Genomic DNA, 27,690 nt, shown 5'->3' on the forward strand with positions numbered 1-27,690 from the left:
GAGCCATCCCATAGAGAAGATGAGAATTTAATTGTCCTTACTTTGTGGGTTTATCGTGATGCTTAAAGGACAGTTCCTAAAGTGCTTGGCATAATGCCTGGCATATGCTATACAGTCAATAAATGAAGTTCACCATCATTTTTAACAACCATGCTTTGATTACCCAAGTCTGCAAGAAAATTCCTTTTTTAATGGAGTACACTAAGCCAATGCCTCTAGTAACGTTGCGCCTGCTTACCTGCATTCTAGAATACTTCCTTCAGTGGGAAAGTGTGGGAGGAGTGCCCACTTAGTAGCTAGGGATGCTGAAATCTAATACACCCATGAGAAGAGAAATTCCACCCATGAATGTCTCCACTTGGGTGTCACTGAAGACGAGGTGAATGAAACCCTGCTGGTTGTGGATCATGCCACAAGCTGGACTCTTGGTCCAGGTTCATCTAGAGCCTCAGAACCATGAAGACAGAGAAAGAAAAAGGAGGCTTCACCCAGAAAAGTAGATTTCTTATAAATCAGATTGTGTCAAAGGAATGCAGTGGACAGAAGCATAGATGCCTCTCAGTGCTCATCCTATGTTCCCACCTTTGCTCTTGTTGAGTCACCTGCCAGGAACACCCTTGTCACTAAACCCTGTATGACCATCCCCAGTATGTCCATCTATATAAGTCATTTTGCTATTTTTCTTACTTAATTAGTCCCAGTGGGCATAGACTTCCACCCCCTGTAAAGTCCTCATTTAGCCCACTTCTCTGAACATGGGACATGTCAGACAAACTACATTTTAGAAAAGGAAATAAAATTAGGCATCATTAAATCCAATCCCCTAATGCTACTGAAAAGAAAACTCAGACCCACGGAACTTTAATACCTCATTCCAGTTCAAATATGCAGATGGTATGGAGTTAAGATGTTAATTATAACTTTCTTCAAGCCACTATCCAGTGTTTCTCAAACATTCTTTTTCCTTGTAGTCTCAAGGAAAGAAACTAGGACAAGAAAGAGACAGGGGATGATCTAAACTTGTGTTTTATACCCACACCCCACCCATATATCCTGTTTTGTCGAAGCCACTAGTTATTGTGAAGGAAGGATACACCTAGGATCTGAGCTGGCCTGCCATCAGGTTAGGGCTGTGACTTCTGAGTATTTCCCCATAGTTGAGGAGTTGTGGCTAATACAAGCCACAAGAAGATGCAGCCCAAAGCCAGGGAATGCCCAGGAAACATACAGATCCAGCCATGTTGCCATTCATTATCACAAGCAAACAGCCCCACCCTTGGCTGGTGGCATTGGACACTCCCGAATGCCACAGAGTTGGAAAGGAGTGTAAAACAGTTTACCCTTTGTTGTGTGACGTCTTAGTGGAAACAGTACTTCTCAGTCTTGGGAGAATGCAAACTTGCTCTTGGTAGTGTGCAATCTACTTTTAGCCGTCCATCTCCAGTGGCTCAGATGTCTTCTACATCAGCAAGCATCTGAAAGAGGCGGATGTCAAATTGACTTTCTCCTCTTCATGCCTCTTCGGTTAACATCTGCTGACAGAGCACAAACCCATGAAAAGAGAGTCATAAAAGTCAGCTCTAATTTTGCGGGAGATACTAAAATATATCTTTGGGGGCAATACAGAATCTAGTCTTAATGATGTTTACATAGGATCATAAGTAGTAAATTTTAGCTTTTCTATAGCACTTTGAAAAAAAAATAACACTTTATACTGAATTTTATTATCTATTCCGTATGGGTTTCTATTACATTATGATAAGGTTTACCAGACAAACCTTACAAACAGCCCAATCATGTTCTCCTTACTCAGTTGCAACCTAACTGTAAAACATCATTTCCATTTCCTTGATTCCCTAGTAATTAACTTAGATTTTCCCTAGATGATTCAGCTACTCCTTGGATGAAAACAAGCTTTGAAGATAAATTAATTTTTTTCAGGCCACCGGGATACCACTGAGTAATTTACTTTGAAGTATGCTAGCAAATGAGCAACACTTGAAATTTTTGTTTCTGTTAGACTGGCAGCCACCAGCTCAGAGAGGGAGAGGAGAGAATTTCTTACACTGATTATTTTTGCTTGGTTTCTAGGTTTTAGTTAAAAGAAGCCTCAAGCCGCCAGATGGAGAAAGGGGAAAATTCCATGTCTTTTCCAGCAGCCCACTGAAGTTGAGTACCTGTTCACTCATGTGAAACCGGTCTCTTAAGTCACCATCAATGTCATTAACATCATCATCCCCATTATTACCATTTATTTAGTGCTACAGTGTGCCACGCTTTTTCTTATTAAATCTGTGGGTATATTTTTTTTCCATGATATGAGTAAGGAAACTCAAACTTAAGGAGTGTTAAGCAACTTTCCAGAGTATTGAGAAGTCCTCCGAAGTAGCATGTCTCCCACCAAGCTCCTACTTAGCAATGAGCACCATATGCCAAAAGCCCTGCCTTCCCTTTTCATGAAGAAAATGCCTGTTCTCTAAAATGTATTTAATCTGAATAGTTGTGTCCTAAATCATAACTAAAAATATGAATGGCTTAATAGATCCCTAATCTACCCAGAGATTATTGTTCTCTAATGTGTATATGTAGATTATTATCCTCAATTAATCTCTGATAGTGTTTTAAGTCTTGCAATAGGTGGCATGAAGTAAGCCAGAAATCAAGGTTACCCATGTGTGGTTACCTGTGGATGGACAGCGTGTACTGCCCTAAGTCTCCCTGAGACACTTCCTCAAACTCACGGTTTCGCCCAGTCCTTTTCCCAATTTGGAATCCCTAGACTCTCTCAAAAAGAAATGATACTAATCCTGATTCCCTTTCATCTTCCCTGGCAAGGCAGTGCCCACAAGAGCCACGTGCAGTGAGCAAACAGACACAGGACTGACCGCATGAACTGTTAACATCTATAGACTTGTGTTTCAGAATTTGCCTTTTATTCCTAAAACAAGACTTATTCTCTCTTGACTATAAAAGTAATGTATGCTTATTGTAAAACATTCACAAAATATAGACAATAAAGAAGCAAAAGTCATCTATAAACTCACCTCCAGTTTATGGTCATGTCAACTGTTGATTGTATTTCTCCTAGACAACAGGAGAAAGAGAGAGAGCTAAGCAAATGAGCTGTGGTTGGCTGCACAGACCCGAAATTATTATTATTGCACAAAATAGCTACTGCATTAACCATTTAAAATTCTGTCCTCATGTCTAACATTATATAAAAACTATTTCCTCTTTTCCTTTAAAACTCTACAAAAGCTTCCCTTTTAATGGTTGCATGATCTTATTTTTGTATCCTCTCCCTATTGTTGAGCATTTAAATTATGGTATGCGCATTTACATTCAAGCCTTTATTCATACCTCTGATTACTCACTTTGGAAAAATTCTTAGATGTCAAATTACTTTATCCGAGGTAAATTCCAATTGCTTTACTTTGGATCCATATTCCCATAATGTAAACATCAAAGGTCACAAGAGGATAATTGGCGTGAAAAGTCCCTGTCCCTGTCCCTGTCCAGACCATACCACCATCAGCAGCATTGAATATGATCACTCTTTTTAGCCTCCGCATTAACAGACAAAAGTCACATCACTTCCTTTATTTTCAATAAAATTCATCTCATTTCCAGTAAGTTTGGATATTTTTGCACAAGTTCCATGGGTCTGTGTTCGTTCTTAGGTGAACCCCCTGTCCTTGTCTTTTGTCATCTGACTGGGCATTTGTGCCTTCCTGGTCGACTTCCTGAGCTTTATCTGCACCACCAAACTCAATGCAAAGTGATTTCTTATATTGATTTTATAGCTAGAAAATTACTTTCTTCTCAAAAATCATCTCATTTACACATAATTCCTTCTAGTATTTTGTGGTTTTATTTTATGTTAAGTTTTTAAGCCCACTTGTAATTTATTCTGTTGTACTGTTCAATGTAGGAATGGGGTGGTCTTTGTACAATCAACACTTGGATCTAACAGCACTTTTTTTAGGACCCTTTTAGCTCCTCACTGGTTTGAGATATGTTCTTTAATAGGCATGGAATGCGTATATGTACTATTTACAGATTTCATGCTAGGATTATGGAGGGAGTTTAGGATGGCATTTAATAGACCACTAAAGACCTACATAATCTCTTCTCCCTAGTTTGTAATCTCACCTCCTGCTTCCTAGATTTAGGGTCACTGATGTGTTCCTATTCTTAAAAACTCAGGTAAGCCTAGTTTTTAATTTTCTGGAATTTTTGATGAATGTGTATTAATTGTACATATTAATGGGATTCGGTAAGATATACATGAGCACAGCATTCACTGATCAAATTCAGTTTCCATTTATCACTTTTTGATTTTTAGTAATCACTATTATACTTTGTTTTTGTTTTTTGTTTGTTTGTTACCTTTCACAAATGAGAGAACATGGGGTACTTGACTTTCTGTGCCTGGTTTATTTCACTTAACATAATGTTCCATCTATTTTCTTGCAAATGGAAGGACTCCAATCTTCTTATTGCTGAATAATACTCCATTGTATACATATATACCACATTTTCTTTATCCATATATCCATCACTGGGAACTCAGGTTGATTCCATTTTCTTAGCCTCAGTGCCTTTACCCAGGCTGTTTCCTCTTTTTGATCTGTTCCTCCCTTAAATTATCAGGTGCTTCTGTCCCATGATTCCTCTGTCTGTTCTAAAATTTCTCTTGTACAAAAGTTCTCTTCTGATCGATCAATGAGAAATGACCCTCAGATACTTAGGTATTCTCTACTGTCTCACTGTTTTATTTTCTCCACAGCATTTATCACAATTTAACATTCTTTTACTTATGTATGTACATTTGCTTATGTATTGATTACTTATCTCTCCCAGAAGGTTGTGAACTCATGGGGAGATGGAAGCTTGGCCAGTTCCTTCACCACTGCATTACCTGAGCCTAGCATGTGCCTGATAACAAGTAAGTATTTAAAGAACAAATAATTAATTTTAATGTTAATCTCCTCTTGTATTAGTATCAGTTTTCCTAAATTATCATAACAGTAAAATTCACCCCATTATTTTTAGTCAAATTCTTATTAATTATCTTATTCTTTTATTCAAAATTACCTTTGTCTTTTACTCCAGAAAATTTTTAGAATCAGTTCATCACATTTCCTGCCTCATATATACTGTATTTCCTGACCCCATCTGAGGAAAACACTGGCATTATCTAAAACCTGGGAGTGCTTTAGGAAACAATCGACACTGGTTGGAATGAACAGAATATTGAGTTGTTCAGTGTTCACATAAGACCATAGGAAAGAGCTGATGCCCAAGCTCACAGAAGCAGGGATTCCCAAACCTGAAATGACTAACTTGCTTTCTTTCCCAAAAAAATGAATTTGAGACACATATTGATTTGGTCATATATCACAACCAGCACTTGCTTAAAAAGGAAGAAAAGAATCTACTCCAAAATATAGGAATGAGAATAATAAAGCAAAATTTCAAATGTTTTCCTACATTGGTGAAGAGACCATTTCATAACATAAAGGAAGTGAAAATTCAGCAATTTCCGGGTGAAGTGGACTGTGGAGAGTAATAATCTATGTAATTTGAATGTTGAAATGAAATTAGTATGTTCATGGCAGCTTCATGGCATTGATTTCAGGGCACTTTAACTGACAAAGTGCTCAGGCTCTCCTGATTACTCAAATGCTCTTAAGAATTTTTTTTTCTATAGAAAAATCACAAATATCCCATACTAAATACAGAAAAGCTAAACATACTAAGCCTGCTATGAAAGACATTGCCCCAGGAAACCTCAGCAGAGTCATGGAGCTAAAGCTACTGCCTCACTTTACCAATGCTTACATAAGCATCCGACGCCCACACTCAAAACCTTGGCCTGGGTCTCCACTGCCTCTGAAATAAAGACCAGACTTCCTCAGCTTGATACTGAGTGCTGCTGGGCTACGGTCTAGACCTACTTGCTATGCCATCTCATTGTTTGATAAACATACCCCACCTCTGCCTCATCTTACCTTCAGTACACCTCCCCTCACCTCTGTCTCATCCTAGATTCTATATACCTCCCCTGAATATGCTGTGAGAAAGGGAAATTGCTCAAGAGAAAACAATTCTTTCTGGAGAAATACATATTTAAGTTGGCTCAAAAGAATCCCAGAAAGCCAACATAGCATAATTATATAGCAAACAACCACACTGCCCATCAGTAGAGGACTTGTGAAATCAAATATGGAGTACTACAAAGGTGTAAAAAAGTAACTGGAATTATCTATACATACTGCTCTGGAATGGCTTACAAAAAATCAAACTGAAGACAAGCATGTAAAACTTGCTATGATTTATCAAAGAAAAAAATCAACACATTTTTTATTCTTTTTAGGTATACATAACAGTAGCATGTATTTTGACACATTATATATACATGGAGTATAACATGCTAATTAGGATGCTATTCTTGCAGTTGTACAAGATGTGGAGTTTCACTGATCATATTCATTTATGTACATAGCAAAGTTATGTCCGATTCATTCTACTGTCTTTCTTAGTCCCATCCTCCCTCCCTTCCCTTCATTCCCTTTTCTCTAATCCAGTGAATTTATATTCTTCCCTCTCCCCTCCCCTTATTGCGTATTAGCATTGGTATATCAGTCAACATTCATCCTTTGGTTTGCAGGGATCAGCTTATTTTACTTAGCATGATAGTCTCCAGTTCCATTCACTTACCAGCAAGTGCCATAATTTCATTCTTCATGTCTGAGTAATATTCCATTGTGTATATATACCACATTTTCTTTATCTATTCTTCTATTTATTAAACATTTACATCATAGCTTATATTTTTCAAAAACTGAAAATCAAACCATAAAAAATTTAAATTAGTTCTTATAAAAAGAGAAAGTAAATAGGGTTGAGGGATAGAATTGAAGCTAAACATATCTTAATTACTTTGTATAGCTTTGACATTGAAAACATACATTTGAATAATTATAAAATGAAATTCAATATAAAATGAAGCCTGTAAGCATTAAAAGCAAATTGAAACATATTATGCTAAATGAATAATGGAGGAAACAGCTATTCCAAGTGAGCTATAAAAATCAGTAATTTGACTATATCTTCCTAGTAGATATGACTTAAGAAAAAAATTGCAAACAGAAACTGTTCACATGATTCAGACTCTTGCAAAATGCATGTATTGCATAATTAAGCAAAAAAGTAATCAAGCTAGTGTTCTTAAGATCTGTGTCCAGGATGGGAGAAAGTAATGAATATAAAATTGATAAGGTAAAGTAAAAAGTGTATAGTCCTGAATTTGGTTTGAAAGTGTTAGTAAAACTCATGATATATTTTAATTTTTAAAAATTGTACTTCCTAGCTTTGTCTACCAAAAATAGATAGAAGCAAAGATGGACCAAGTAGAAAAGCATACCTCCAGGACTGAAATTATAGCCTCTAAATACCATTTTCTATGTAAAGAATTCAGGACTCCTTGGAGACCTGACTAAATAAATACCAGTCTCTAATAGGAAACCAGGAGAAAGAGCCTGGACTGTCTTGGTCTGAGAACTCTGCTCAGGTCATCACAAAATGACCCGGGAGCCAACTGAACAACCCACCATTGGCAAAGATTGGGGCAATTTGAATCATAAATGTAACAAGTTAAAACATCCCGTAGTTTTAATCCATGAATTTATGAGAAAATCACAGGCCACTTTTGAATGCTAAGGAAACAACTCATTAAATTGAAACTAAATAAAAGGAAAAAGGAGAAAATGCAGAGGAGGAGGAAGAAAGTGCACAGCCGCCATCACCACAGGACCGGGACCTCGGAGTAATCAAGTAGTAAAACAACAACTTAGGTTAAAATCAGCCAGAGTTAAAATATGTGAACTTGGGGCTGGGGTTGTAGTTCAGTGGTAGAGCACTTGCCTAGCATGTGTGAGGCCCTGGGTTCAATTCTCAGCACCACGTGTAAATAAATAAATAAATAAAGGTCCATCAACAACTTAAAAAATATTAAAAGTAAATTAAAAAATGTGAACTTTATAGGAAAATCACTCAATTTCTTCAATAGAAAAATCACTACTAGACAGAGGTGCCAAAAACATAAAATGGAGAAAAGATGGCCTCTTCAACAAATGGTGCTGGGAAAACAGGAAATCCATATGCAGCAAAATGAAACTAAACCCCTATCTCTCACCCTGCACAAAACTCAACTCAAAATGAATCAAGGACCTTGGAATTAGACCAGAGACTCTGCACCTAATAGAAGAAAAAGCAGGTCTAAACCTTCACCATATGTGCTTAGGACCAGACTTCCTTAAAATGATTCCCAAGGCACAAGAAATCAAAGTACCAATCAATAATTGGGATAGTTTCAAACTAAAAAGCTTTCTCTCAGCAAAGGAAACAATCAACAGTGTGAAGAGAGAGCCTACAGAGTGGGAGAAAATCTTTGCCACACACACTTCAGATAGGCACTGATCTCCAGAATCTATAAAGAACTCAAAAATCTTTACACCAAGAATACAAATAACCCAATCAATAAATGGGCTAAGGAAATGAGCAGATACTCCACAGAAGAAGATCTACATGTGATCAACAGATATATGAAAAAATGTTCAACATGTCTAGTAATAAGAGAAATGCAAATGAAAGCTACCCTATGATTCCATCTCACCCAATTAGAATGGCGATTATCAAGAATACAAGCAACAATAGGTGTTGGCGAGGATGTCGGGGGAAAGCTACACTCATACATTGCTGGTGGGGCTGCAAATTAGTGCAGCCACTCTGGAAAGCAGTGTGGAGATTCCTTAGAAAACTTGGAATGGAACCACCATTTGACCCAGCTAGGCCAAGGAGTGGGACTTAAAATCAGTATACTACAGTTATGCAGCCACATCGATGTTCATAGCTACTCAATTCACAATAGCCAGATTGTGGAACCAACCTAGATGTCCTTCAATTGATGAATGCATAAAGAAACTCTGGTATATATATATACAATGGAATATTACTCAGCTATAAAGAATAATGAAATTATGGCACTGGCAGGTAAATGGATGAAGTTGGAGAATATCATGCTAAGTGAGATAAACGAATCCCAAAAAACCAAAGGCCAAATGATCTCTCTGGTAAGTGAATGATGATTCATAACAGGGGATGGGAGGGAGGCAAGAATGGAGGAAGGATGGAATAGAGGAAAAAGAGGGTTGGGGAGTGGGTGGGAGGAAGGAAAAATAACAGAATGAGACAAACATCATCACCCTATGTACATGTATGATTACACAAATGGTGCAACTCTACTTTGTGTACAATCAGGGAAACTCTACTTTGTGTACCCCATTTGTGTACACTGAATCAAAATAAATTAAAAAAGAAAAAAAAGAAAAATCGCAGGGAAAAAAATTCATAATAGATGAACTCTCTGATTGCAGAAGTCTTGAAGGAAGGGAAAGAGGACAGGAAGATGCTAGTCATGGGTTTAAAATTAGAGTCAGAGAGGATGAATGAATTCTAGTGTGAGATGAGTATCATTAACAATGATCTACTCTCCATTCCAAAGTAGCTCCAAGAGGCAGGCTCTTGCCGTGTTGCCCCGACTGGGTTGGAACTTCACCCTCCAGCCTCAGCCTCCTGAGTAGCTGGGCTCCCACTCCTGACTTCCAGGAGAGGATTTTAAATGTGCCCCACGTGAAGAAATAGTGAATGTCTGAAGTGATGGATATGCTAATTACCCTAATTTGATCATCATAAATTGTATACATGTCAAAATCACATGGTACCCCATAAATATGTATATTTATTGTGTATGAATATTTAAAAATTTTTTAAAGAAACTTAAGAGATATATCATCTAATTGCAGCTTATGACCTTTTTTGGACCTGATGCAAACAATGGAGAATAAAAACAAGACTATCTGGGAAACCTGAAAACTCATGATATTAAGAAGTTCCGCAATGAAGAATGATAAAATTATGGCATTTGCAGGCAAATGGATGAAATTGGAGAATATCATGCTAAGTGAGATAAGCCAATCTCAAAAAACTAAAGGACGAATGATCTCTCTGATAAGCGGATGACGACATATAATGGGGGGTGGGAGGGGTTAGCATTAGGGTTAGGGTTAGGTTTAGGGTTAGGGATAAGGAGGGTGGTAAGAAAGGAGGAAGGAAGGACTGTGTAGAGGGAAAAGAGGGGTGGGAGGGGTGGGGGGGAAGGAAAAAAAATAATGAATCAAACATCATTACCCTATGTAAATTTATGATTACACAAATGGTATGCCTTGACTCCACGTACAAATAGAGAAACAACATGTATCCCAATTGTATACAATAATAAAAAAAGTTACCATTAAAATTGTTAGATTTGGCATAAAAACAGAAATATAGACTGAGTACAGAATAGAAGGCACGAAACCAAACCCAGGCTTCTACAGTCATCTGATTCTTGACAATGGTGCCAAAAATACACATTGGAAGAAAAGATAGCCTCTTGAACAAATCATGTTGGGAAAACTGTCATGTACATGTGTAGAAGAACAACTCTAGACCCTCATCTGTCACCCTTCACAAAAGTCAACCCCAAATGGATCAAAGGTCTTGGAATTCAACCAGAAAATGTAGGGTCAACACTCCAGTATACAGGTGCAGGGAACAACTTTCTCAGGAAATAATGCCGAGAGTTAACAATTTAGGATAAATACTCCTATACTCCTCAGTATTTATCCTAAAGAATTAAAGTCAGCATACAAGAGTGGTACATACGTACCCGTGTTTATAGGAGCTCAATTCACAGTAGCCAAACTATGGAACCAGCCTAGGTGTCCATCAATGGATGAATGGGTAAGGAAAATGTGGTACATATATTCACAATGGAGGTTTCTTCAGCCATTAAAGAAAAAGAAATCATGTCATTTGCAGGAAATGAATGGAACTTGAGATCATTATGTTAAAAAAAAAAAAAGCCAAACTCAGAAGGTCAAGGGTTCTATGTTTTCTCTCACTTGTGGAAGTTAGAGAGGAAAAAGGAAGAGAAAGGTTGGGAGTGGCGTCCTGATATGCAAAGGGAGATCAGCAGAACAGAGGAGAGGGGAGGGATACTGGCCAAATGATGCCATGCTGTCTGCAGGTACCAATACGTAACAGCAAATCCCACCACCGTGCATGAGCATGATGCACTAATGCAAAATATGGAGAAAAAAAGTTAGATCTGATAATGGTATTGTGATGACACTTTTCAAGACAGGCTTGCCTTTGGGATGCAATACTTAAATACTTAATGAATGAAATTACGTGATGTGAGATTTGTTTCAAAGTAATTGAGGATGCTGATTAGTGGATGGGTATGTATGAAACAAAGCTATCTGTGAGTTTCTAATTTTCGATCCTGGGTAATGTATGCATATAAGTTTACTATGATATTCTCCCCACCTTTTATGTGTTTGAAATTTCCATCAAAAAAGTTGAATACATATCAAGTATAATTTCCAGAAAAATCACCCTGGTGTATAGTACCCCAAATAGAACATGGGTATGCCCATTTCCCCACACTGATAATGAAGATGAGTTTATTTAAAAAAAGTCCTCATTGATAAGAAATACTCTATTCTCTTGAATCATTGTATTTCTAGTCCATGATGCATGAATAAGACATAGCATTAACATTTTTCTTACTAATTATAAAAAAGTGATTTACATCCTATTGTTTTTCTGATCCTTTCTGACTTTCATCCCAATTTGCTTTGAATGACTGTGCTCACTTCAAAAAATGTATTGAAAGGAAATATTCTGCAGCATATTCATTGATGTATGTATGAAGATATTCATCAGTATTATCATAAAGTTGAATTTTGGAAATGACCTAAATGTTCAACTTATGTTGCTGCAAAAGTGAGTACACAGATGTATATATATTTATTGACAAGAATATTTATGACTCAAGAGGTTAAAAAGTTATGAAAAATTATGTCCACTTTTATTTTTTAAATTTTAAAATTTTAGAGTGGTTGTCTCTAAAAGACAGGATAATGAGTAATTTGAGATCCTGCTTACCATATTTTCTAATTTTTAAGTGATAAATACACAAGAGTTTAACAAGGAGTGAAGTTAAGAAGACTCATAAGACGCACACACACATAAGTTCAAAACCACACTCAGTAAAAGTGACATCGCATGTCCGCCATGTTTCTCCTGTCAGTTCCCTGAACCATTCATTCCTTGAAAACGACTTTCCCATGACAGGTTCATCAATAGTGATACCAAGAGTAAAAGCAAAGTCTTTTGAGCCTTTATGTTCGAAGGGAAGAGGTAAAGGTAGTTTGTAGGTTGGAAGCAGCAAATCAAAGAGCTGGAATTCATAACAATTAAAAAGTCAAACTACAAAAACTCACAAAGCTTCAACTCAGTCAGTTCTATACATTCATGCATTCATTGATTAATTCAACAAACTCACTTAATTCCTTGATGTGCACTGGAGTAGATGCCAGTATGATAAAGTCAGACTCTGACCCTTAGTAAGCTCAGAGTTTACTAGAAAATAAGATTTTAGAATACTGAATTCTGATTGGCCTCTCAGGTTTTACAAGTGATTACCCCAGCCCTTCTAGTAGACTGTAAATTAGACACATCTAAGGTCTGTGCCTCCCTAGATGTCTTAGTCAGCTGTTTTGTTTCTGTGACTAAAGGACCTGACCAGAACAATTGTAGAGGAGGAAAAGTTTATTGGAGGGCTCACAGTTTCAGAAGTCTTTGTCCATAGAAGGCCAGCTCCATTCCTCCGGACTTGAAGTGAGGCAGAACATCATGGCAGAAGAGTATGGCAGAGGGAAGCAGCTCACATGATGATCAGAGAGCAAAGAGATAGAAAGAGAGACTCCACCTTTGAGATACAAAATATATACCCCATAGCCACGACCCCAATTAACCACTTCCTCCAGTCATACCCCCAACTCCCCACAGCTACCATTCATTTAATCCCATCAGGGATCAGTTCACTAATTAGGTTAAGGCTATAACCCAATCATTTCTCCTCTGAACCTTCTTGCATTGTCTCACACATGAGCTTTGGGGGTACACCTCATCTAAACCACTAGAAAGTGACATCACCGAACCACATTACACTGTGTTAAGCAAAATGAACCAGACTCCTAAATACAAGTATTACATGTTTTCTCTCCTGTATTGAATATAGAAGGAGAGAGAGAGAGAGAGAGAATGACATGAAAGTAGAAGGGGGACTATATGGGGAGGGGAATAGGACCAGGAGGAGGTAGAAGTGGGGGAGGGAAGGGAAATAGAGAGGATGGCTACAATTAAAATATGTCATGTGTGTATATGAAATTGTCACAATGAAACCCATTATTTTGTGAAGTTAATATGCACTAATAATAATAATTTTAAAAAGAGTTGTGTTCTTCCTTCAATATAATCAAATAAACTATCATTTATATTGAATAAGTCCTTTTAGCCTACCCTAACCCCCATTTTCTAAGGTTTATACCATCTACTTTTTCAATTTATGTCTGTCATATCACTCTGGATTATTCAGTATGCCCCTAAAAGATTAATTCTGATAAATGAAGCCAATAGCTAAGCTACTGTTTCCTAATATCACTTTTCTTGTTATCCATTCTAAAGTCTATGTGGACCCTGAGAAAAATAAAATAAAGGAAAAAGAGAGAAGAAAATAAGAAGTAAAGGAAAGAGGGTAGAAAAATATTCACACATTCAAATATAAAAAAAGATGACAAACATAATTCCCCATCTGAATTACTTAATAATTCATCTAGGTGACTTTGACTCTCTTCTCTGGTTAGGTTTACTGGATGGAGATTATTAGTATACAAAGACAGTTTTGTCTCTGTTGTGCAGACAGAAAGCACGAGGACTTACTAATTAGACCAGGCATCTATCCTGGAAGTGAGGCCTCAGAGTCAGTTTAGGGAGAAGTTTTACTAGACCAAAAATCTTTTGAAGCATTGGGAGATTCTTACTCTTCTAACTCTGAAACCAAATTTTTCCCATTTGAAAACCAAACTCTTTCTTTTTTTTTAAATTTTACTGGTTCTTTTTAGTTATACATGACAGTGGAATTCATTTTGATATAATTAGACAAGAATGGAATATATCTTATTCTAATTCAAACTCTAAAACCAGGCCTTCTTGCCTATGGCAAGTCACTATTCCTAAGGATTAACAAGTGTAGAGTCTTTCCTCCAGACAAACCTGTGGCTCCTGGCTTTATATCTGTAGACAGACCCTCAGCGTTAGTGTATGAGATGAAATCTACTTTCTGTCTGACCTTGAGAGAAACTTTCAAAATGGAGATTCAAACAAAATACGCAGTACATTGCATTGGACAATCTATGAATGGACACAGCTTAAATGTAACTGAAAAAAAACAGAATTGAAATGTTTGGTGCTGAAGAAGCTGCTCACTAATGGCTTGTCCTTATTTGAGCCCCAACATTTCTTCCCTAAATGATTAGTCATTTGTCACTGTTCTGCAGTCCACTGTGAAGATGGATGGCAAATACTAAATGCAAATTAGGGGCTCCATATGGTCAAAAAATACTACATATGAGAAAGCATATGCACATTAGTAGAGTTAACCTTGCTGAACATAAGTAATTAGAAACTGTTACTATTACAAGTTCAAACATTGATATGAAAATTAAATAGTTGAATTTTGGTCAAAGATTCCTAGATCTGAGAAAATTCATAGCATTACATTAACTTACAAAGCTCCTATAAATAACATGAAATTATACAAATTAGCCTATGCATTAGCAATTTAATGTACTAACTCTATCATGTGCTAGCAGAACATTGACTTTTATTTATTCTCTTTAAAAATTAAAGGTGACACTAACACTCAGTCTACTTATCTACACACTTCAAGCCATGTCAGAGCTATACCACCTAACTGACCTGGACATTTTGCCAACTTTTTGTGATAAATATACTTGGAACTAGTTCATTGGCATCAATTCTCACAGAAGGAGTTTCAAGGCATTTCACATGGTTAAAAAAAATAAGCTTTGAATCTCTAAATTCAAGGTCAATGAATATTACATTAAACAATACAAAACTACCAATATTTTACTTTTTTACATACAAAGGCAATTCCATATACTTTAAATGACTTCTTGACATGCATCCTGTCAATTCCCCTGACTCATTCATGCAGATGTGAAGGCATTCTTCATTCTGAGCCAAGAATTCTCAAATCCATACTCAAGGTATCTAATATCAACCAAATATCAATCACTCTCAGAAGAAGAGATGAAATTCATTCCAAGTTTTCTAAGGAATCTCCATACTGTTTTCGGGGGCAGGTGAATGGGAAAGATAGTGGAATGAGATTGATATCATTACCCTAGGTACATCTATGATTGCACAAATGGTATGACTCTACATCATGTACAACCAGAGAAATGAATAGTTGTGCTCCATTTGAATTGAAATGCATTTTGCTGTTATGTATAACTAATTAGAGCAAATAAATATAAATTTTTTAAAAAAGAAATTAATCCAATGTCCCGATCTAGATCTCTTTGCTGATATACTATTTCTATAAGATTTACTTATTAACTCATTCACTTATTCATTGATAAATTACTTTTTGAGTGTCTTCTTTATGAATAGCACTGAGTAAGGAGCTAGGGAAAGAGTCTATATATAAGGATTTATGAATTACTTTTATGTTCAGAATACTTTTGTGAAAATTATGTGTTGAAATCAGGTAATAAGCATATGGTGCTACTGAGGAACAAAAAGGGATATTTGGACTTTGGATAATAAAAAGGAAGAAACAATCTCATGGGTCTCATTAATCAAGAAAACCTCCCTAAAAGTTGAATCTCTAGATAGGCAGTATTTCAATAAACAGAATGAAAAAAGAATAGTCTGTCAAATGGAAGGAATCCTATGATCCAGGGGCAGTATGGATAAAGGAGGAGGTGAGAGAAGAGAGGTCTATAAGTAGACCAGTATCAATCAAATGAATTTCATCAAGGGAAGATGAGGAATAAAGTTGGAAAAGAAAACTGAAATTAAAGTGGAGAAAGCAGTCTCATCAATATAATAATTTTCTCTAAGCAATAGGGTATTGTTGAATTGTATGAGTAAAGGCATTATAGGAGAGAATGTTCTAGAAAAATTAGTTTAAGAAGAGATTGAGGCAGACCATCAGAAACCAGTTGAGATGACTTTCCTGTAACGAAGAATGAATATAAATAAAATGTTTACTAAGTTGCATCCTAAAAGTATAAAAGATAATTATGAAGTACAATGAAAGTAGGAATAACTTTGGTACAAATTTGAATTTCATTCACCAGACAGTGGTTCAGCGTTCCTTACAGTTGTGGCACCTAAGAATTTCATTTGTTCTACAAATATGCAATGAGAGATCTGTGTTCCAGGCATTTCTAAGTTCTGGGGATACAAGGATAAACTAAGAAGGCACAATTGTGGTCTCCAGGAGCTTCATTCTAGTGGGAAAGACAAAAATGAAGCAACAAAAAAAGAGGAAAATATGTAATTTGCAACTTGTGATAAGTGTCATGAAGGAAGCAAACAGGAGCAATGAGGGAAAATAACAGGGGACTCTTCTTCTTGAGAATATGAAGAAGAGTTCACTGAAGAGATAACCATTAAGCAAAAACCTGAAAGAATTATTACAGTCCTGGTTCCACAATTGCAAATATACTGCAGCCATATATCTTAAAAGCAACATAATTTCCCTTCCCTGTCGTTTTCCAGCTATGTGTCAGAGTTTGATTCAGCCTATAGGTTGTTACCCTTTCCAACTAATGATGGACCCAAATACTTATGGGCAGAAATTGCTGCCGAGGCGGTCATAAACTTACTAGCAGAGAATCAACATGAAGATGGTAATTGCTGCCATAAATCTAGACCTTAGTAGTAAATATTTATTGACAGGAAGTCATATTTCTGTCCATGATGGTTATATTACCACACAGCCATCCAAGGTTGAAAGTCTATTTTTAGCAGCTATTTAGCAAAGTCTAGAAGACTGAGTAAATTGATACGCTCTTATAATTCCAGAGAACTCAAACATCTAGTTAAATCAGTAGAAAAAGACCCCTTTTTTGGTGTTGACTGAATCTCTGCTCAACTGACCCCAAAACCTCAACGGACTTTGTTCTTCTAGATTTTATGAATTTATTTTTTTAAGTTTTCTCTCTTGAGCCTTTTGGCATCCATGATGATCTCAACTTCACACCGCAGACAGTAGCCTTGATGACCATAGAGGAATTGCCACGGTTACTCCTTTCCAGCACTAGACTCTGTCTGTCTTGCATGTAAGATATTTAGTGCAGGCCCAATCCTACCATGTGGATGACAAACTCTTTCAGGATGTGCTTTATTGACCTTGATGACACCCATAGCACACCACCTATGTTCAGTAAATATGGGGGTGTGAAAATGAGCAAACGACTGGCACACACCTGTAATCCCAGGGGCTTGGGAGGCTGAGGCAGGAGGATCAAGAGTTCAAAGCCAGCCTCAGCAAAAGCAAGGCACTGAGCAACTCAGTGAGACCCTGTCTCTAAATAAAATGCAATATAGGGCTGGGGATGTGGCTCAGTGGTCAGGTGCCCCTGAGTTCAATCCTCAGTACACCCCCCACCAAAAAAGAAAAATGAGCAAACGAATGGGTTAGTAAACTAAATTTCAGAGCAGAAACATAAAAATTACTTTCATAAACAAAAGCCAAGCAGAGACTTTCTAGATGAGTGGTTTTTTTTTTTTTTTTGATCCTAAAGCATTTATCTTTAATGAATGTCACATCTTTTAATAAAACTCAATTTATGAGATGACAGGGATTAAATTACTTCCAGATCTCTAGCAATGAGGTTATCTCAGAAATAGATTTTTTTCTTTAGCTTTCTAATCCATGAAACCTAAGAAAGTATGGCAGAAGGCATTTGAAACAGGTGTTTGAAGAACAATCTACCCCATTTGTGTACAATGAATCAAAATACAGTCTGTAAAAAATAAAATAAAATAAATAAATAAATAAAAAGAATACAAGCAGCAACAAGTATTGGCAAGGATTGGGCGGGGGGAAGGTACACTTATACATTGCTGGTGGGACTGAAAATTGGTGCAACCACTCTGGAAAGCAGTATGGAGATTCCTCAGAAAACTTGAAATGGAACCATCATTTGACCCAGCTATCCCACTCCTCAGTTTATACGCAAAGGACTTAAAATTAACATGCCACAGTGACACAACCACATCAATGTTCATAGCTGCTCAATTCACAATAGCCAGATTGTGGAACCAACCTAGATGCCCTTCAATAGATGAATGGATAAAGAAAATGTGGTACATACACATAATGGAATATTACTCAGCCTTAAAGAAGAATGAAATTATGACATTTGCAGGTAAATGGATGGAACTGGAGAATATCATGCTAGATGAAATAAGCCAATTCCAAAAAACCAAAGGGTGGGAAGGATGGTGGAATGGTGGAATGAGACAGACGTTATTATCCTATGTATATGTATGACCATACAAAATGTGACTCTGCATCGTATACAGCCAGAGAAATGGGAACTTGTGCTTCATTTGTGCACAGTGAGTTGAAATACATTCTGCTGCCATGTATAACTAATTAGAATTTTTTTTTAAATAAAAAACAAATAAATAGAACAAAAAATATCTGAATTGAAATTTTCAAAAAAAAACTAAGAAGGTTAACATTTTTATTCAATAAGGCTTTTTATTAATATGGGCACTTAGTGAGGTAGAATTCAAATTTTAAAATGGAGCTTTTGCTTTTCCTAGACTGACGCATTGGGCACTCTGAAGGCCTTTTGTAGGACAAAATAACTAAAGCCTGGGTGAAATCTATTTTTAAAATTTTAACTGACACAATAATTGGACAGTACAGCATAGTAAAAACTCATTTTTATTGCATGGCTTAGATTGCATACATGCATCAATTTTCCAAATCTCTAGAATGTTCACCAGAAGTGAACCTTAATATTAACTATGGACTTTATGGGCTAGTGATGTGTGTGTCAATGTAAACTCATCAGTTATAAGAAAAGTACTGCTCTTCTGGTGGGTATTAATAATAGGGAAAGCTACAGATATGTAGGAGCACTGAGTATATGAAAAATTTCTGTACTATCCTCTCAACTTTGCTGTGAACCTAAAACTGCTCTAAAAATTAAAGTCTAAAAAACTTAAAAACAGCCAGAGGAAAAATAACCAACTTAATAAAAACATTAAGACTGCCAACTGACTTCCCAAATGCAACAATGAAAACCAGAAGATGTTTAAATAGTATCTTCAAAGTAGTTAAGAAATAAGTATAGCCAGGCCCAGTGACACACACCTGTAGTCCCAGCCGTTTGGCAGGCTGAAGCAGGAGAATCATGAGTTCAAAGCCAGCCTCATCAACTTAGTGAGGCCCTGAACAACTCAGTGAGACCCTGTCTCTAAATAAAAATTTTTTTAAAGGTTGGGAATGTGACTCAGTGATTAAGTGACCCTGGGTTCAATCCCCAATACCAAAAAAAAAAAAAAAGAAAAGAAAAGAAAAAGAAAGAAAGAAAAGAAATCAGTATCAATCTATCAATCTAGATTGTCCATACAGGATTTGTATCCAGAATGTATAAGGAACTCTTACAACTCAACGAAAGAGAATTAACCCACTTTAAAAATTTCCCAAAGTAACTGACTAAACATTTCTCCTGAGTAGATACACAAATGACCAATAACCACACAAAAAGTTGTTGGCGTCATGGAGTCATTAGGAGAATGCAGATCAAACCCATCACACTTGCTAGGGAGGCTATAACAAAATAATAATGTCAACAGCAATGGCAGCAGCAGCAGGTGTTTGCAAGGACATAGAGAAATCGGAGCCTGGTGTGTCGCTGGCAGGAATGTGACATGCTGCGGCCGCCACTCCCATCTCCACAACCACCAAAGGATTCTCACTTCCCATAAAATAAAATCTAAACCCTGCACAACTGGTTCAGACTACCTCTTTGGCCCCTTCTTCTAACATTCACTCTACTTCAGTCACACGGTCCTCTTTGCATTTCCCTGCGTGTACCAAGCAGAGCCTTGGTACCTCATAGGTGCTACCCCAGGGCCTTGATCCTACTGCTACATACCTTGTGTAAATTAGTCCTAAATTAATAAATAACCAAAGCATGCCTTGGTTCAATGTTTAATTAATCAAATCCATGCACCTGTGATTCAATTTAAAAAACATCCCAGGGCCTGGGGTTGTGGCTCAGTGGTAGGAAACTTGCCTACTATGTGTGAGGCATTGGGTTTGATCCTCAGCATCATGTAAAAATAAATAAATAAAATACAGGTATCATGTCCATCTATAATTTTAAAAATATTTTTTAAAAATCCCATGAGGCTGAGGTGGAGGACGTAGTATCTTCCTTTTGAAGAATTTTGGGGAACATTTTACATACACGACTTGGGAGTTACATACACATTATGCTTTATCCAAAACAGTCCAATTACCCAAAATATACTGTCTGTATAGCAACTAGGCAATCTGCAGCGGTTCTGTTAAGCACACATAAATATCATCTTCTCACGGCCCCATTCCCAACCCAACTACTCAGCCCACCATGAAGAAACGTGTTTTCTCTATTAAATAGTCTTCTTCAAGAAAGCCAAAGGAGTCTCAAGAAATGTATTGTTAATGAGATTATGAATGATCGCCTGAACTTGAAGAAATAACTCCTTTATCGCAGCCAGCTCTTCCTGTTCTTTCAGAAAGAACTATGATCTCTGGCTATTAGCTGAACGTTTTATGGGCATAAAATGGAAATTGTAGACAGGAGAACCATAATTTAAGTCATGATCTGGCCTCTCAATTAAAACAGTATTAAAAAGCAGTGTAATTCTCCACCTTCACCCATGTGTAAAATGGTTGTGCAGTGAATGAACTTTCTTTCCAGAAAACAAGATAAAATATACTTTGAGCTCAGCACAGCTTGCAATACATGCAGAAAGTCAGAAGAAAATTAGCAAAAGGAAAGGGGTGGGCATGTAGAGAAGGGAAGGTGGCTTGAACATTTGCTTTGCCTGTGGTTGGCCAGGATTTATTCCTGGCCCTAGAAGAGTGAAAATAGTGCTATCAAATCTAAGCTGCCAGAACTGCTCAGTCCGGTGGGTCCTGATGGACTTGGCTCCATGACAGGGGGAGCTCAGTTATTGCTCCCAGCACCTACTCCGTCAGCCTAGGAGCTCTGGAAGGAGCACTGTGGTCCAGCCCAAGGGTCCTTGAAACAAGGGTCAAAAAACTCTAGGGCAGAAAGGTCACAGTTTAGGAGGAGAGGGCTGTGCAGAGTCTGGTGTGCACGTAGACATTTGTCTTCCAGCTCAAAGAGAAAAGTCTTCGTTCTTTTCAGGAGGTATCTTGACATTTTGTTGGTACTTGTGTGTTTGACTTAATGACAGATAAGGAGTGCTCTGTCCTGACCTCCCTTAGCATACTTATCACTGATATGAAGAATGTGCCCACCCCTGAGAATGTGGAGATAAAGAGGGACATTTCACAGGCACACCTGTAACAGGCTGATCTAAAACCCAATGCTGTGATAACCACTAATGTCAAGGATAACAAGTATAACAAGTATCCGGGCTTAATATGTGCCAAGCACTATGCTAAATTATAGGAATCATCTAAATTTGATCCTCATAAAAACCATGAGATACATATTGTTGTGTGTATTGTTACCATCCCTATGTTACAGATGAGAAAACTGAGGCAAAAAGAGGTTAATGACTTCTGTTCCACCACCCTCTTAAGAAGAATAAAAGGCCATCTTGCTCCACCTTTAAAAAAAAAAAGGTCTCTTAATGCTTTTCAAAATTCTTAAATGAACTCGTTAAATTGAAAATTCCTATTAACTATAGGCATTATCTGGAAAGAACATTAAATTATTGGCCATTAAATTTGTAATTTAAGTTATCTTATCAGATTAGTTAGCAAAGAGCAGGGTCCTAATTGAGAGGAAAATGAGGATGAAAAATTCAAGACATTTCTGAAAAATATCTGCTCTTTGGGGTCAAGGACCATGACTTTTGTCTTGGCATCTGCAGACTCTAAAATACTGCCAGTTGCCAAGTAGGTACTCAAAAAAAAAAAAAAAAAAAAAAAAAAAAAAAGTATGTAGAATAGAAGGATGGAACAATGGAAAGATGGATGAATGGGCAAGTGGACAGATGATGGATGGATTGGATGGATGGATAAATGATGGATGGATGAAAGGAAGGATGGATTTACTTTCCCTAAAAGCAATCAGCTCCATTAGCAGTCAGTGGGCAAATGCAGTGTGGGGTGGTAGAGGTGGGACTTGAGAATGGTACTAAATTAGGAAGAAACAGTACAGGTTGTCCATGTTAACTGGGTGACAGGGAAAGGAGGGGGAAAAAGTCTCCCTGTGATCCTGTATACTTCTATGCCTTTCACATTTTGTGCCTTTGGGGATAGCTCTCCTATTTCAAAAACTATTTTGCTTTAAGTTTGGATGTGCAAGGACAAGAAAAAACACATAAGACAAGCATTCATAATTCTTCCTTGAGTTAGTCTGAATAGGCTCTTTGAACAACACCCGTTGCGTTAAAGGTCACCTCCCATTTCTCTAGTAACCTGTTCTTTCATTGGACTGATTGCTCCCTCAGGTAATAGAACCTGGGTTACATGTAAAATTCAGTGTGTAAGACCTTCTGAAAGAATTGGATGGATGCAAAGAGATCCAACTTCCCCCAAAGAACCTCTATGAGCCCATGGGTAAGGTCTGGGTGTGAACCATGATTGCCTCATTTAAAGGCATACCTGAGACTGCAAAAGGGATCACTGCTAATCTTTTAAGCCAACATATTCATAGCATATACATAATTTTCCTAGTAATATCTCCTTATTCTGGGAATTACTATAGTTCTGAAGTCCAATGAATTTCCAAAGAGAAAATACAAACAGAACATGAACTCTTGAGACTCACCTATCTCCATTGCTCCATGTTCTACCACTGATTACCATGCAGTTCGGGCACACACACTTCTCTGTGATTCAGTTTTCCTTATTGTAAAGTAGGAGTAAATTACCCCTTCTGTTTATCTCACAGGGTCACGGAGATGACTAGGAGTGACTGAACATACTGTGTAAATGGAGCACCACACATAAATGTAAGGATACGACTCTTCCTTTCCCAGTCTCCATTTGTAGAGCCTCTCCAGAAGATGCTCAGTCCAGTGTTCTTCCCTGCTTCATGCCTGCTGCTGACGGAATATTATCAACCAATGAAATCTCTTTCAAGGAATTCAAGTACCTAGCCAACTTATCAGTTGGTAAGTCACTGCTTTAGTATATCATTCAGTTGTTCCTAGGTCACCCAAGGACCTACACTGTTGTGCATCTGTCTTGATCCTGGGAACACCGTATCTCAGGTCTTGTCACTCTCCCAGTTATGAGTCATGTGATCTTGAATGAAGGGATGAAATTGACCCCACGCTCAATTTCATAATTACAAAGCAGGGATGGTAATACTCCCCTTCCTTATCCTTCAGGCTTGTAGAGTATGGATCAATGAGGCAATATGTCAGGACATCTCAAAACCACTAAAGCCTACAGTTTTTATCATTGCATATATTGTCTCCCTTTCCAAAAATGCAAGGCAGGGGCTTAGCTGTTTTATTCACCCATGTACTCCCAACACTTAGAATGCTGCCTGGCACACAGTAGGTGTTTAATAGACATTTTTCAATGAGTGAATCATCAATAAATGCAAGAACTCTATGCTGTTATCACTATTATTCTCTCAAATGTTCATGTAAAATTTAAGGTCTAAAATGTAAAGCATCCATTTGTGAACATGTCTATTAATGTGTCATTTAACTCCTCAATGTACATTATGCATTAGAGAGCAATTTTCCTCTAAAATGCACATAAGATGCAGAATATTAAAAAAAAAAAACCTGCCCCAGGCTCCACAGTGACCATTGCATCTGCAAACAGGGAAATCAGTCTTTGATAAGTTGTCTCTGTTTTCTAAAATAGTTAAATATTTGCACTATTTTAAAATATCATCTAATCCAACAATAAGAGGAATGCCAAGTTAAAAGACATTATAAGTTGCAAAGTCCTACTTAAGCAGAAACTGAGATGCTGGGTCTTTGAATATGACCTCTCCAAATTCCTTGTTCTGCTTAAGCCATTCTGAGAATCCATTATCTCTCATCCCTAGGTAAATATAGGTCTCAGAGGCTTGTACCTTTCTCTTACTTAGGGTAAATTTTGAACACTTAGTCATCATTAACACCCTTCTTAGCATATAATTTATTAATACTATCAAAAATAAACCTTAAAATCATTCATGCCCTGTGACCCCATTAAATATTACGATAAAATGTTAAAGACATTTAAATGGCAATAAAAAGTTATAATTTTTTTTTCATTTATCTACTCTTATTTATTTTGATACTGGGGATTGAACACAGAAATTGAACTACCATTGAACTACCTCACCAGCACTCCCCTTTTTTTAATTTAGAGACAGGGTCTCACCAAGATGCTTAGGACCTCACTAAGTTGCTGAGGTTGGCACTGAACTTGCAATTCTCCTGCCTCAGCCCCTTGAGTTGCTGGGATTATAGGCATGTGTCACCACAACCAGCCAAATTGGTAATTTTAAAATTATTATTAAACAGTGACTATCAGGAAAAAAAATCACACCTAGACAGCCACTTGGTCTCAAGGGGCATGATTCTTCATATACACATAAAACTTAACTTAAAAATCTCAAACATCAAATCACTTGAGACTTCACCTATGCAAAGACAGGCAAGCCTGAATATCCTCATTTTGTAAGTTGGGAAATACTCTCCATAAGTGTAGAGGTCTGCTTGTGGGCAAAAACTGGTAGGTAGTTATGGTGGTCAAACTTCTAAGACCACCCTCAAGAATCCACGCCCTGGTAAGCACATCCTGTACAATCATCTCCCCTGAGTGCGAATGGGACTTGTGAATATGATAGGCCGTCACTCATAGTTATGGTACATTCTATGTCAGAAAGGAGGCTGCAGATGGAATTAAGTTCCCTGATCAACTAACTTTGGATTCCTCAAAAAGGATTTTATCCTACGTATGCCTGAGCTAATCAGGTGAGCCCTTAAAGTTTGAGAAATTCAAAGTGACAGAGAAATTCTGGTACTGGCTACAAGGGGGAAATTGCCTTGTTGAGAGGGGGCCCAGGTGGCAAGTGTAGCAGGTGGTCTCTATGAGTGGAGATCAGCCTCCACCAAGAAGTCATTAGAAAGCAGGGACCTTAGTCCTACAGCTCCAAGAAAACAAATTCTCCCAAATTCCCCCTGAGGGAGTTTGGAAGCAGATTTTTCCCTAGTTAAATCTCCAGATGAGGACACAGATGTCCAAGACCTTGATTCGAGCTTTCTGAGACCCTGAATGAAGGAGCAGTTCACCCATGCTTAGACTCCTGACCCACAGACCCCTAGAGGTAATAAATTCCTGTTGTTTGAAGCCACAAAGTATATGGTAACTTTCGATGTAGCAATTATAAAATTTATAGAGCAGTGAAATATGTTCTAGAATCAATTTACTTATCAAGTAGTGAATGATTTTCAAGACCAATGTGCTTCCTGCGCCCTTTCAGTTCCCCAGGTCTAACATCTGAGTCAGTCTTCACAGGAATACAAACGCTAATTCACATTTTCCCCTTCCTCTCTCTTCAACCACAGCAGAGGCAAAGAGCCAGCAACAGAGAGGATAATCAACAAGTCTGCTGGACCAAGAAAGCCAGCTCCAATCATCTCCAGTGAATCTACAGGACCACTCCAATTGACAAGGGTATCAGACAAGCTCCAGGTTGGGAAGCTTTGCGACACACACTCCAATACCATGCTGTTTGCTATTCTGATTTCCTGGGGGAAAAAGAAAAAGTTCAAAAGTGTATCCAATTGCTATCAAATCAGCAGCCCTACTTGTACCTGCCTGTAGTAACCGCTGCTGGCTTTAGGTCTCAATAGAGTAAATGGCCACTATTTTCCCTGCTTTTCACCTGTCTAGGCAAATGGGAGTCTCTTCAAAAGCAATGCTACCACTCTTAAAGTAATTTTTCAATGTACTTCATGATATTGAGCAAACAAACACTACCACAAGGATGCAAAGATCACATTTCCAGAAACTCTGTGGAAGAAGACAGGATTCTTTCTGATTCCCACCAGGAGAACACAGATGCCTCAATTTCCCCTTTCAATAATTGCTAGAAACCGCCTAATGTGACAGAAACCTAGTGCTCCCCCTCCCCCATGCAACCAAGTACATTGTAGACATCAGTAGGATGCCCAAGTAATCCAGAAAAAGAGATTGCCCTTCCTTTCCCCCACATTCTGGTACATTTGGGGGCAAGGTCAACCCAGATACATTTACCAGGACAACTGCAATAGATCAAAGTCATTCTTCTTGCTTCCAATCCCCACATTTCAATCTGCTGAGAGTTACCTTTCTCAAATTCAAATGTAATTTGTTCATGCACATATTTTGACCCTTCACACACAAATCAAATACTGCTTGAAATTCTTCCAGGCCTTCCTAGATAAAATCCAGACTTGCCAGCATGAGCTACACGGCTCTTGATTTCAAACTCTCACACCTTGCACTCAGAGTTGCACCAATATTCAACTTACTTGTAAATCTTGAGACCCCTAAATATAAAGCATGCTGCTTTTCTACTCAAACTATTATCCCTCTACCCTTTCCACTTGAATAACCCTGAGTCATTCCTCAGACCTCAACTTGGAATCATTTCCCCTAAGAGCCCTCTCTGACTCACCCAGTGTGGACAAGGTCACCTTGCCAGATGCTCTCCTTCGTCCCTGGCTATTGGGGTATTCAGCACAGTCTTATGGAGCAACTTACGTATGGGTCTCTCTCCCTTGCCAGTTGAAAACTCATTAAATAGTATCTGGCAGAAAGCAAGATCTAAATAAATATTGTTGAATAAAGGAAGAAAAGGATCAGTGAATAAAGTCATTCTTTTAGAAGACATTTTTGCAAAAATTATATTTGCATATTCAAAGCCCTCCAGGACGAAACCTTAACTAAATTTTTCAACCCCTTATACAACATCCATCATCACTCTGTAGCATCCAGCCAGACCAAAAATCCGTTATTTCTTCTTCAAGCTCTTCACAGTCCTACCTCTGAGCCTTGTTCACACTGCTCTCTTGACAAGAACCCACACACCAGAATCCTACCATCAAGACATTTCGTCTGTAAACACTTGCTTGGTTCCCCTGATGCAGAATTAATTTGTTTTCCCTCTGTCCTTACAGCGCGATGCTTGTGCCTTCTGTTTAGCACTTTGGAGTTTTGTCTTGAGTTGTTTATGTGTCTCTCTCTTCAACTGCATTATAAAATCCTTAAGGAAAACAATGTTTTAGTCATCACAGAATCTGAAATGTTCACAATAAATATTTATAGTATTATATAATAGAGTTTATACCAAAAAATTGTGTGCTTTAGTGTGAATTTAGGAGTAAAGGGTATAATAGAAATAATATTAATTTTATAATAATAATAGCTCTAGGCATTAACTGTATACTGTGCATTCAGCTATGGCTTAATGCTTTAGATTTATTACTTGTGAC

The sequence above is a fragment of the Sciurus carolinensis genome, chromosome 6, assembly GCF_902686445.1.
Source record: "Sciurus carolinensis chromosome 6, mSciCar1.2, whole genome shotgun sequence".
In the NCBI taxonomy this organism is placed as follows: Eukaryota; Metazoa; Chordata; class Mammalia; order Rodentia; family Sciuridae; genus Sciurus; species Sciurus carolinensis.